The 14,050-nt window shown below is 41.6% G+C and overlaps 1 protein-coding gene and 1 pseudogene across 2 annotated transcripts in view; both read left to right on the top strand.

Moving 5' to 3' along the window:
- THRAP3 (thyroid hormone receptor associated protein 3) overlaps nt 1-14,050 on the top strand; it is a 79,862-nt gene that overhangs the window by 34,606 nt on the left and 31,206 nt on the right. The window lies entirely within an intron of this gene.
- On the top strand, nt 4,297-5,427 carry LOC108284359 (annotated as a pseudogene).

Genomic DNA, 14,050 nt, shown 5'->3' with positions numbered 1-14,050 from the left:
AAAAAAAAAAAAAAAAAAATCCTTAGTAACTGTTTACTGTTTCTCCCACTTAAACATTATGCTTCTGTTTTTGTGTTTGTTTTTTGTTTTGTTTTGTTTTTGAGAAGGAGTCTTGCTCTATCACTCGGGCTGGAGGGAAGTGGTGTGATCTTGGCTCACTGCAGCGTCTGCTTCCCGGGTTCAAGTAATTCTCCAGCCTCAGCCTCCTGAGTAGCTGCGATTATAGGCGCTCACCACCACACCCAGCTAATTTTTGTATTTTTGTTAGAGATTGGGTTTCACCATGTTGGTTAGGCTGGTCTCTAACTCCTGACCTCAGATGATCTGCCTGCCTCCCAAAGTGTTAGGATTATAGATGTGAGCTGCTGCCCCTGGCCTGTTTTTGTTTTCTTTCTTTTTTTTTTATTTGAGACAGAGTTTGGCTCTGTTGCCCAGGCTAGAGTTCAGTGGTGCAATCTAGGCTCACTGCAACCTCCACCTCCCACATTCAAGTGATTCTCCTGCCTCAGCCTCTCGAGTAGCTGGGACTATAGGCAGGTGCCACCATGCCCTGCTAATTTTTGTATTTTTAGTAGAGACAGGGTTTCACCATGTTGGCCAGGCAGAACTCCTGACCTGAGGTGATCTGCCTGCCTCTGTTTCCCAAAGTGCTGGGATTACAGGAATGAGCCACCATGCCTGGCCTGCTTTTGATTTTTTCTAAATTTACTCAGTCAGTAGATGCTTGAGTGCTTGTTTTTGTGCTTGTTTTTTGTAATAGGGATACCAGTAGTAAGCAAGACAGGATCCCTGTTCTTTTTTTTTTTTTTTTTTTTTTTTTTTTTTTTTTTTTTTTTTTTTTTTTTTTTTTTTTTTTTTTCATGCGATGGAGTCTTGCTCTGTCACCCAGGCTGGAGTGTAGTGGTGGGGTCTCTGCTTACTGCAACGTCCACCTCCTGGGTTTAAGCAATTATTCTGCTTCAGCCTCCTGAGTAGCTGAGATTACAGGCATGTTCCACCATGCCTTGCTGAGTTTTGTATTATTAGTAGAGACGGGGTTTCACCATATTGGCCAGGCTGTTTTTGAACTCCTGACCTTATGATCCGCCCACCTTGGCTTTACAACGTGCTGGGATTACAGGCGTGAGCCACTGCGCCCAGCCAGGATCCTTGCTCTTGGAGTGCTTAACATTCTAGTTGGGGGATGCAGATGACTATTTCAGGTTTTCCTAAGTGCTAGTTTGTGAAAGGAATAGGACTATAAGATAATTTAGGGGAGGTTTCGTAGATGTATGCTAAAGGAAGACTCTTCCTTTCAAGTAGATGACGAGCTGAGATCTGAAGGATGAGAAAGGGGTCAGCCACACAGTGAGTGAGGCCGAGGAAGAATATTCATGTGGAAGGAGCAGCGAGTGTAAAGGTGCTTAGATGAACATCTGGCTTGTTCAGAAACAGAAAACTGTTTTGGCCAGGACAGAGAGACTGAATGAGGGAGGGAGTGGTTTGAGATGATGCTAGAGAAGTAGGCAGGGGCCGAATAATTTAGAATCCTTAGAGTGTGGCTGGCTAGAGCTTTCATATATACATCTGAGAAGTTCAATCTTGTTTCTTTTAAAAAAGCAAATACAAGATGTTCTGGGAAAAACGAGAACCATTTCTGTAGGCATACATGTGCTGTTCCAGAAAGAAATCGGAGAGAGAGGAGCTACACTGATCACATGTATCTGGACTAAGTTCTGCTTCAGTGTGTGGATCTGCCTGAGGTGGAGTTGGCATCTCTATATAGATAGCTTTGAGTAGTATTTTATTTTATTTTGTTTTATTTTTTGAGATGTAGTCTCTCTCTGTCGCCCAGGCTGGAGTGCAGTGGTGTGATCTCTGCTCACTGAAACCTCTGCCTCCCAGGTTCAAGCAGTTCTCTGCCTCAGCCTCCCGAGTAACTGGGATTATAGTTGCCTGTCACCATGCCTGGCTAATATTTTGTTTTTTTTAGTAGAGACGAGGTTTCACCATCTTGGCCAGGCTGGCCTTGAACTCCTGACCTCATGATCCACCTGCCTCGGCCTCCCAAAGTGTTGGGATTATAGGCATAAGCCACCACGCCCGGCTGAGTAGTATTTTAAATAATTTTAAATGGAAGCAACAGGTCGAGTTCTCTTTGATTTTTTTTTTTTTTTTTTTTTTTTTAATTTCGTTGTTTTTTTTTTTTTTTTTTTTTTTTTTTTTTTTTTTTTTTGTAGACTTAGATGATTTGATCCAAAATGGTAGTAGATCTTTAAATCATTTTTGATCTCTTACATAGATGTTGTGTTTGTATTTAGACATCTCAGCCTGCTCCCCCAAACTCGTGGAAAGACACCAGGTAGTCACTGCAACAGGAAAGGCTTAGTGGATAGTGACTAGAAATGGCAAAAATAAATGACAAATCTAAAAGTGATTGGACAGTACTAGATTGGGTTCTCAATTTGAAAAGATATAATCATTGTTCTCAAGGACAGTGCTGTCCAATAGAAGTAGAATGTGAGCCATATGTAATTTAATATTTTTTAGTAGTGACATTTAAAAAAATGATGAAATAATATTTTTTTTTGAGACCAAGTCTCAGTCAGTCACCCAGACTGGAGTACAGTGCGATCACAGCTACTGTAACCTCCGACTCCCAGGTGTCAGCAGTTCTCCTGCCTCAGCCTCCCTCCCGAGTAGCTGGGATTATAGACATGCACCACCACGCCCAGCTAAATTTTTTTTGAGAGGGAGTCTTGCATTGTCACCTGGGCTCGAGTACAATGGCATGATCTTGGCTCACTGCAACCTCTGCCTCCCAGGTTCACATGATTCTCCAGCCTCAGCCTCCTGAGTAGCTGGGATTACAGGCACACACCAACCACCACAACCGGCTAATTTTTTGTATTTTTAGTAGAGACGGGGTTTCACTATGTTGGACAAAATGGTCTTGAACTCCTGACCTCATGATCTGCCCGCCTTGGCCTCCCAAAGTGCTGGGATTACAGTCATGAGCCACCACATCTGGCCTGCTCATTTTTGTATTTTTAATAGAGACGGGGTTTCATCATGCTGGCCAGGATGGTCTCGATCTCCTGACCTGATGATCTGCCTGCCTCTGCCTCCCAAAATGCTGCGATTACAGGTGTGAGCCCCCATGCCTGGCCAATGAAATACATTTTAACATGATATGTTATTTATATGATTCAGTGTATCCCATACATTCTCATTTCAACATCTAACTGATATAAAGAATAGTTAGTGAGATATTTGACTTTCTGCTTATACCAAACCTTAGAAACCATGTTTATTTTATACCTGTAGCTCATCTCGATTCAGATCAGCCACATTTCATGTGTTCAGCCTACATCTGTATTGGATGGTACAGCTCTAAGAGTTCATACTTCTGAAGGAACAAATAAACGAGTTATGATTAAGTTATTGAATAATGGCTTTCCATATTCCAAACATAATACAAAACAGTGATATACTAACATAAAATAAATCTAACACATACTTTTTTTTTTCTCCTCTAAACCTCCATGTGATCATCTTTGGTAGGATGAAGACCAATGTCTGTAAAAGCTGTCAAATAATTTATTTCTGCTATCATAGTTCTATACAGGCTTTATGTAGAACTCTTTGGAAACAGTGGATGTCAGTATGGAGGTGATCTGCAAAGAATGTCATGGCCCATTGGTTCTGAATCTTTTTCTAGGTTTCTTCAATTAGAGTCTTGATGGATGGACTTTTTTTTTAAAGTTCTGTAGGTGATTACAGTACATAGCAGTGTTTAGCCCAAGGCTTTAATAGTAATACTTCCATTTTATTTTATTTTGTTTTATTATTATTTTTTTTGGAGGCTCTGTCGCCAAAGCTGGAGTGCAGTGGCTTGATCACAGCTCGCTGCAACCTTGATCTCCCAGGCTCAGGTGATCATCCTGCCTCATCCTCCTGAGTAGCTGAGACCATAGGCACATGCCGCCATGCCCAGTTAATTTTTGTATTTCTTGTAGAGTTGAGGTCTCACTATGTTGCCCAGGCTGGTCTCTAACTTCTAGGTTCAAGCAGTCCACTCGCCTTGAGCTCCCAAAGTGCTAGGATTTCAGTGGTGAGCCAGTGCACCTGGCCAATAATTCCTTTTTTTTTTTTTTGAAATGGAGTTTTGCTCTTGTTGCCCAGGCTAGAGTACAGTGGCGTGATCTCAGCTTACTGTAACCTCTGCCTCCCGGGTTCAAGCGATTCTCCTGCCTTAGCCTCCCGAGTAGCTGGGATTACAGGCATGTGCCACCACGCCTAGCTAATTTTATATTTTTAGTAGTTACAGGGTTTCTCCATGTTGGTCAGGCTGGTCTTGAATTCCCAACCGCTGGTGATCTGCCCGCCTCAGCCTCCCAAAATGCTGGGATTAAAAGCATGAGCCACCACATCTGACCAATAGTTCCATTTTTGAAAATAGTTAAGTGTCATGATTGGCAGCTTAATTTAGCTTAAAAAAGATTTATCACTTTTCTGATAAAACACCAAATGGTAGAGTGGGGGCGGGGGTGGGGCCAGAGGCCTTGGGGGCCCTGGGGGTCCTGGGATGGGGAACCGTGGTGGTTTCTGCAGAGGTTTTGGCAGTGGCATCCAGGGCCGGGGTTGCGGCCGTGGAGCTCTTGGAGGCAAGGCCAAGGGTAAGGAGTGGATGCCTGTCACCAAGTTGAGCTGCCTGGTCAAGGACTTGAAGGTCAGGCCCCTGGAGGAGATCTGTCTCTTCTCTCTGCCTGTCAAGGAATCCGAGATCATTGACTTTTTCCTGGGGGCCTCTCTCAAGGATGAGGTTTTGAAGATTATGCCATTGCGGAAACAGACCCGTGCTGGCCAGCGTACCAGGTTCAAGGCGTTTGTTGCTATTGGGGACTACAATGACCATGTCGGTCTGGGTGTTGTGTTCCAAGGAGGTGGCCACTGCCATCTGTGGGTCCATCATCCTGGCCAAACTGTATCTCCATTGTCCCAGTGTGGCAGAGGCTACTGGGGGAACAGATAAGCCCCACACCATCCTTTGCAAGGTGACAGGCCACTGTGGCTCTGTGCTGGTGTGCCTCATCCCCGTGCCCAGGGACACTGGCATCATCTCAGCACTTGTGCCCAAGAAGCTGCTCATGATGGCTGGTATCGATAACTGCTACGCCTCAGCTAGGGGCTGCACTGCCACCCTGGGCAACTTCGCCAAGGCCACCTTTGATGCCATCTCTAAGACTTACAGCTACCTGACCCCCGACCCCTAGAAGGAGATTATATTTACCAAGTCTCCCTGTCAGGAATTCACTGACCACCTTGTCAAGACCCACACCAGTCTCTGTGTAGAGGACCCAAGCTCCATCTGTGGCTACAATGTAGGGTTTTTATACAAAAAAAATAAAGTGAATTAATCTGCAAAAAAAAAAAAAAAAGATGTATCATAATAAGAGCTAGAAGGAAACCACAGGTTGTTAGTTAGTATAGATTATAGTGTCTTTATTAAGTTAAGAAAGCTGAGAATTTCTCTAAGGAACGAGAAGAAAATATTCCCCAATGGTAACATATACTCATTTAAAATGGGGATTAAAATTGCTTCTACCCTCCCTAAGAGACATAGAAGAGGAGCCCCTGAGGTGAATTGAAGATTTTTTTTAAGCCACCAGCTGTACTATTTATTCTTTTTTGACTATGATTAATTGCATGGATGATCCTGAGCTTAATAGACACCATTGAATGAATTCTCAGAGGAGTATCTCAAGTTGCCTACGCTGGGGATATTTTGATGAAAAAGTTCTAAATGAACTTTTAACTTGCTGTTGATTTTTCCTGCAAACATTCAGCATCAAAGAGATTTGTGTTTCAGAGGTGAATGTGGCCATTTGAATTGTCTTTTCTGATAATATGACCTTTCCTTCTAGCATACCTCTTCAGTGTGACACATGCTAATTTAACCAGTAAAAATATAAAATGCTGTATTGCTGTGTAGGAAGAGAACTGATTACTTATTACTTGTAGGCAGGTATTAATAAATAGTAAGAAAATAGAATCAGTTATGAAATCTGTTTACTCCCAGGGAAGTTCCTAAATACATCCCTCCAACCACTCTGGTTCTGTGGCTAAATGTGGCTTAAGGTGTTTACTCACATATTGTATGTCGACAACTTTGTATGTACTTCCTTAATTCTCACAGCAGTCCTGTAAGTGGTAGGTCACATTTGGAAGAAGGAGAGAGTAAGTATTTTGTCCAATAATGGGTGGCAGAGCCAAGATTGAACCCAGTTCATTTTTGCTGCCAAAGCCTCTACTTACTGCAGAACCTGGCCCAGTATTATACAGTTGCTTGTCCAGAGACTCTTCTTACTGCAGAACCTGTCCCAGTTGTCCATTTAGGACTGGGCATTTTAGATTGATAGTTTGCTTTAGTATATTTCCTCATCTAACACCCACCTTAGTGTACCTCTTGAAGTAACATTACATTATGGGCATATGGACAACCTGAATGGAACGTGGATTCTAGTCTCAACTTAGTTACTTACTGTCTGTTGAGATTATGCAGAGATTTGGTCTTAACTGTGAAATGTGGGTAACATTACCCTTATCTTTTTTTAAAATATCTGTTTGAGAATAGTTGAAGATTTATTGAAAATTGTGAAGATATACAGAGTTTCTATATTTGCTAGAGCTGCTATAATAAAGTGCCACAAATGGGAGGCTTCAGCAACAGCAGTTTTATTGTCTCACAGTTCTGGAGGCTAGAAATGCAAAATAAAGATGTCGGCAGGATTGGTTCTTCCAGAGAGCAATGACAGAAGGATCTGTTCCAGGCCTCTGTCCTTGGCTTCTAGAGGGCCAGTCTTTTCCCTGTGTCTCTATTGTCTTCACCCCACAAGATTCCAAGTTTCCCCTTTTTATAAGCATCATATACCTCAGTAAAGACTCTTAACTCCAAATGAGGTTACATTCTGAGGCACTAGGGGTTAGGACTTCCCATATGTGATTTGGATGGGTAGATAGGTCACAACTGGACCCATAACAGTTCCTATGTACCCCATGCTGTTTCCACTCTAATTAACATCTTACATTAGTATGGTACATTTGTCGAAATTAATGAACCAGTATGAAACATTAGTATTAGCTAAAGTGTCATCCTTGTTAGAACATAAGAAAACTTTAGTTCAAAGAGAAGCAACTTGGAAAAGATCTTACTACTAGTGATCTTTTCAACTTTGGTGCTTTTTACACTGTTAACCAATGCAAACGACAACCTCCACAGTCATATTATGAACCTGAAAAGATTAAAAAATAATTTCCTACTTATAGTTAGGTACAGCAAGACAGGAAACTTATTTAGTTTTTCTGCACAGGAAACTTACTAGTTTTTCTAGCGCACATGCCATGCGTGGCACAGTGAGAGTTCAATAAATCTTGATAAGATGAACAGAAGAATGCTCTTGGTATTTTTTGGGCCATATTTTTGAAGCATAGACTCCAATCTTAATAACTGTAAAGTATAGCAATTGTGAAATCTGCTTTAATGAGAAAGCAAAAATTATTTTTATTTTTTTATTTTACTTAAGTTCCAGGATACATGTGCAGAACATGCAGGTTTGTTACATAGGTATACGTGTGCCATGGTGGTTTGCTGCACCTATCAACTTGTCATCTAGGTTTTAACCCCCACATGCTTTAGCTGTTTGTCCTAATGCTCTCCCTTCCCTTGCCCCCTACCCCCCAAAAATTATTTTTAAAATTGCGAAATGGTCCAGACTTGGTGGCTCACACCTGTAACCCAGCACTTTGGGAAGATGAGGCAGGCAGATCATTTGAGGTTAGGAGTTTGAGACTAACTTGGCCAACATGGTGAGACCTCCATTTCTTCTAAAAATACAAAGATTAGCCAGGCATAATAACTTACACCTGTAATCTCAGCTACTTGGAAGGCTAAGATAGAAGAATTGCTTGAACCCAGGAGGCAGAGGTTGCAGTGAGCTGAGATTGCATCACTGCACTTCACCCTGGGGTACAGAGTAAGACTCTGTCGAAAAAAAAAAAAAAAAAAAAAAAAAAAAAAAATTAGCCAAGCATGGTGGCACGCCTGTAGTCCAGCTACTCAGGAGGCTGAGGTGGGAGGATTGCTTGAGCCCAGGAGGCAGAGGTTGCAGTGACCTGAAAATGAGCTACTGCATTCCAGCCTGGGCAACAGAGCCAGACTCTGTCTCAAAAAACAACAACAAACAAAAATTTTAATTCCTGAAAAATTTTAATTCCTGTGTGGAAATCAGCCTTGAGATAATCAGTACCCCTCTGGCTGCTGTATTTTGTGGCCCATGGAAAAATACATTTCTCATTAATTTTCTCCACCTCTTCAAGTTACTTAGAAGTAATGTGGTCCTGTTCCTTTAAAAAGTAAATGATGGAAGGAGTGGAGTTTGCTATATGATAGGAGCAGAAACGAATTCACTTGCTGAAAAGAGGGAAGGAAATGTGATCTCTTGCTGGTTCTGATGGAAAGAAGCCAGTAGCACAGTGTCCCTCACCCCAGTACGATTCTGTAGCTGAGCTCTGGCTTGCTCTGGAACCTCTCATTTCCAAGTGAGGTTGGTGCTGCCTGAATTTGGATTGTCTCAGATGCAAGTGATAAGTTTAAGTACTGTCAGAAGGTAAGTGACCAAGTTTTTGGACAGTTGATACCAATTTTCAGGCAGATTGGCTTGTTTTTAAAAAAGGGAATAGATTATATGAATCTTAAATAATTTCTACAGTTAATTTCAAAGGTGGTGGAATGACAGTGTATGTGTTTGTGTGGGTAGGGGGTGATTCTCCTTTAAAAGCAGAGTGTTTTTTTTACTACCTAATTCAAGTTTTTTAGGACATGGCTGAAGTAGTAAAAAGGAATGTCCCACTCTATTCATGCATAACTTTTACTTTTTTTTTTTTTTTTTTTTGTTGGAGTCTTGTCAGTGATAGATATGTTCCAAATAATCATTTTACTGGTGAAAAATAGAGGTAAAAACACATGCCCCAAATAAGGGTTTGCAGTTTATTCAGTAGGAGCCTTAGTTTTGGTAAATTTCTCTCATTTAGGGAGCCTTAACACTTGTTTGGCAGCGGTTATGTTTTTTCAACTTCTTACCTACTAGTGGCAGCGAGAAGGAACTGATCCACCCAATTACACCCAATTCCAGGGGTAGTGATACTTTGTGAGGAGAAGAAAGTTCCACCCAATTCCAGGGGTAGTGATACTTTGTGAGGAGAAGAAAGCAGTTAGCAATGGCTAAACAGGAGTCCAGAGAAGCATCTTTCGTTATTTATTAACTGATACTTGGGCTTGAAAGGAAGTAAGTCAAGAAGAGGTAGGATGGGCTCCCTGCTAGATAGATGGGAGCCCATATTCCCCATACCCACTCAACAGAATAGGGGCATCTGGGGACTTTCAGAGGCTAAGCTCTGTCTGAGCAGGTCTGTTTTACAACTGGGAGTCCAAAACATCCAAAGTGAATAGCAGCACTGTTAGAAAGTAATTACCCTAGGCTGGACGCGGTGGCTCACACCTAGTAATCACAGCATTTTGGGAGGCTGAGGCAGGTGGATCACTTGAGGTCAGTGGTTCAAGACCAGCCTGGCCAATACGGTGAAACCCCATCTCTACTAAAAATATAAAAATTAGCTGGCTGTGGTAGCATGCGGCTGTGATCGCAGCTACTTGGGAGGCTGAGGCAGGAGAATCACTTGAACCCAAGAGGTGAAGGTTGAGCTGAGATCATGTGCCACTGCACTCCAGCCTGGACAACAGAGTAAGACTCTGTCTTAAAAAAAAAAAAAAAAAGAAAAAGAAAAGAAAGGAATTACCCTTTTTCTCACATTAAAGGTAACAGAAAAAGCATTTTTTTTTCTTTGCGGTTTAGTATGAATTTTCTGAGATACAGATGACTTAATGTACTTGTTTATCATCCCAAGAAAGACCAGAAAAGGAAGAACAGAGATTGAGTTTTTGGAGGACTTGGAATTGAACCTCCATAGATAAGAGCTGGTCTAGTATTTATCACATTGGCAGTGTTATGCTGGGCTTGCCATTCCTTAATTGCTGTACTTTAAACTACTTCAGAACTTATTCTTGGGGAAACTTACTTTAAGCATAGATCTGTCTTTCTCTGTTGCTCAGGCTGGAGCGCAATGACAGTGATAGCTCAGTGTAGCCTTGAACTCCTGGGCTCAAGTAGGTGGGACCATAGACACAAACTACCGTGGCCAGGAAGGAAACTTCTTAATGGCTACTTAGAAAAGTAATCCATGTGTCCAACATTAGTTTTTGTTTTTTTTTTTTTGAGACAGAGTCTCTATCTGTTGCCCAGGCTGGAGTGCAGTGGCACGATCTCAGCTCACTGCAACCTCCGTCCTCCAGGTTCAGATGATTCTCTTGCCTTAGCCTCCTGAGTAGCTGGGACTGTAGGTGCCCGCCACCACGCCCAGCTAATTTTTGTATTTTTGGTATAGATGGGATTTCACCATTTTGGCCAGGCTGGTCTTGAACTCCTGACCGCAGGTGACCCGCCTGCCTCGGCCTCCCAAAGTGCTGGGATTACAGGCGTGAGCCACTGCGCCTGGTTGCAGATGTTTACTATATTTTTATTTTATTGTTTTGTTTTTTTGAGACAGGGTCTTGCTCTATCACCCAGGCTGAGTTGCAGTAGTGTAATCACAGCTCACTGCAGCCTTGACTTCCTGGGCTTAAGCAATCCTCTTGCCTCAGCCTCTCGAGTAGCTGGGACTACAGGTGTTCACCACCACACCCAGCTAATTTTTTTTTTTTTTTTTTAGACAGTCTCATTCTCTTACCCAGGCTGGAGTACGGTGGCAATCTCGGATCACCACAATCTCTGCCTTCCATGTTCAAGCAGTTCTCCTGCCTCAGCCTCCCAAGTAGCTGGAATTATGGTAGTATGCTACCACACCCAACTAATTTTTGTATTTTTAATAGAGACGGGGTTTTACCGCATTAGCCAGGCTGGCTACCCCTTGAATTCACCCCCTTTGGCCTCCCAAAGTGCTGGAGTTACAGGCGTGAGCCACTGCGCCTGGCCCTGGCTAATTTGTTTATTTATTTATTTTTTCATAGAGATGGGGTCTTGCCATGTTGTCCAGGCTGGTTTTGAACTTCTGGGCTCAAGAAAGCCTACTTCCTTAGCCTTCCAAAGTGCTGGGATTACAAGTTTGAGTCACCACACCCAGCCGGTATCTTTAAAAAAAAATTTTTATTTTATTTTTTTTGAGGTGGAGTCTTGCTTTGTCGAGCTGGAGTGCAGTGACATGATCTTGGCTCACTGCAGCCTCCACCTCCTGGGTTCAAGCAATTCTCCTGCCTCAGCCTCCTGAGTAGCTGGGATTACAGGCGCAAACCACCACGCCTGGCTAATTTTTTGTATTTTTAGTAGAGATGGGGTTTCACTGTGTTGGCCAGGCTGATCTTGAGCTCCTGACCTCATGATCCACCCACCTCGGCCTCCCAAAGTGCTGGGATTACAGGTGTGAGCCACCACACTCAGCCTATCTTTAAAATTTTTAAACAGTAAAATAACCAATCTCCCCAGAGGAACGTCACCCCTGGTTTTTAGGAGAGTACCCAGTGCACATGTGGATATTCTTTTCTATAAATTTAAGACCTTAGAATTGAAATGAGTATTTACTGATTTACTTTACTTAATAACTTGAGAGCCACTTAATAGAGTACATGTCATAAAGGGGTCTCTGATTTGATTTCTTCAGGGATGGGGTAGAGTATGAAGCATTGGCAAAGTATTAATCTAGAGATACCATAGCTGCCCTCTATTCTGTTTCTGTCTCTGTTTTACTCAGGATAAGATGATCTCCAGAGAAAAGAGTAAAATAGTAAACATGTTTCATATTTCACCTGAGCTCTGCTTTCCACCAGTAACTGTTCAGAGGCATTCAGAGCACAAGTCAGGCCCATTGCTTTGTCTAAAACACTTTATGGGTGGCGTTATTTCTTGGTATTTTTGGCTGTCTTTGTCAGGATATGGCTTGTTCATCAAGGATTTCTACATCACCCCTTTAGTGACTGTTGAAAGCGTGGCTCTTTTGACTGGATTTTGATGGCAATGAAGCTTTGTTCAAACGTAACACTAGTAAATGAAGTGTGTCTCCCTAATGATGATCAGTTTGGTCTTCTGTGCCTTTGAATGAGATGTAGAAGGGATGAGACTGATCTCAATTTCTAGGTTAGCAGAGCTGTGATACATAATTTTATTCTTGGGCTTTATTGTTAATATTTGATAAACTGATTTTTAAAATTATTGTTCTTGCTTATGTGGTGAAGAGAATGGAGATTGAAGAGGAAGTGTGAAAGAGCATGTTTATTCATTTAGCAAGTACAAAGTGTCCACTCTGGTTAGCAGTGTGCAAAGCACTGAAGATAAAATGGAGAACAAATCAGATGTGGTTTCTGGTTCATTTTGTAGCCTCCTGGGTTTGGTATCCTGAATTGTTAAACTTATTTGGTTAACTCTTCTGTTACTTTTTACCTAAGAGTCATCAAATGTAGTGTCATCTAATCTGGAAAAGTATGGTGTCTTCTCAGCAGAGTAAAGACTCAGTCTGGAGGCCTGGTTGAGGGATAAGGGAGTGCAGGCTCACATGGGGTCAGTTCTCAGGAACTTTTCCCATTCTTTTAAGATGGGAAAATCTCAGTAGACACAAGTCAATAAAATCCAACACCCTCTCATTATAAAAATAGTCAACAAAGTAGAAAATTTCCTCAGTATGATAAAGGGCATCTATGAAAATTTACAGATAACATCATGCTTAAAGGTACAAGACTGAATGCTTTCTTCTTAAGATGAGGAACCGAGATAAGGCTGTCCACTCTCACCATTTTATTTACCATTGTACTAGACATTCTAGACAGAGCAATTAGGCAAGAAAATGAAACACCAGGCATCTAAATTGATAAACAGGTAAAATCATCTCTTTTTGCAGATGATATAATCTTAAATAGGAAAACCTAAGGATTCCACTAAAAACCCATTAGAGCTAATAAATGAATTTAGCAATATTGCAGGATACAAGATCAATATACAAAATGAGACCAGGCATGGTGGCTCACACCTGTAATCCCAGCACTTTGGGAAACCAAGGCAACAGATCATTTGAGGTCAGGAGTTGGAGACCATCCTGGCCAACATGGCAAAACCTCGTCTCTACTTTTTAGTAGAGTAAAAAAAAGTATTAGCTGGGTGTGGTGGTGTGCGCCTGTGATCCCAGCTACGGGGAGGCTGAGGCAGGAGAATTGATTGAACCCAGTAGGCAGAGGTTGCAGTGAGCCGAAATCGTACCACTGCACTCCAGCTTGGGCGAAAGAGCAAGACTGCAACACACATGCACGCACGCACATGCGCACACACAATACCTATCTACACAAAAAAGAAATGAGCTATATTTCTGTACAGTAGCAATGAACAGTAAGAAAATGAAATTGTTAACAAGTGAAAATGAATCCTAAGTAATTTCATTTCCAGTAGCATCAAAGTAATATGTTTTGTTACATTTATATTTTGTTAATATAGTTTATTAGCCAGGAATAAATTTAACAAAAGACATTATAAAACTTGTATTCAGAAAACTGTGAAACATTGTGGAAAGACATTTCATGTTCATAGAATTGGAAGACTCACTATTGTTAAGATGGCAATATTCTCCAAATTGATCTACAGATTCAGCACACACTCTGTCAAAATCCCAGATGGTCTTTTTGCAGAAATTGGCATGCTGATTCCAGAATTCATATGGACATAGAATAGCCAAAACTATTTTGAAAAGGAGAAAGTTGGAGGACTCACATTTTTTTGATTTAAAAATGTGCTATGGCAACAGTAATTAAGACTGTGGTATTGACATAAGGAGAGACAGACAGGTCAGTAGAGTAAAATTGAGAGTCCGGAAATGAATCCTTATGTTTATGATTAATTGGTTTTTGACAAGGGTGCCAGGACAATTCAGTGGGAAAGAATAATCCTTTTTTTTTTTTTTTTTTTTTTTTTTTTTTTTT

Source organism: Cebus imitator, unplaced genomic scaffold, assembly GCF_001604975.1.
Source record: "Cebus imitator isolate Cc_AM_T3 unplaced genomic scaffold, Cebus_imitator-1.0 Scaffold277, whole genome shotgun sequence".
Taxonomy (NCBI): Eukaryota; Metazoa; Chordata; class Mammalia; order Primates; family Cebidae; genus Cebus; species Cebus imitator.
This window is presented reverse-complemented; position numbering and strand designations above follow the sequence as displayed.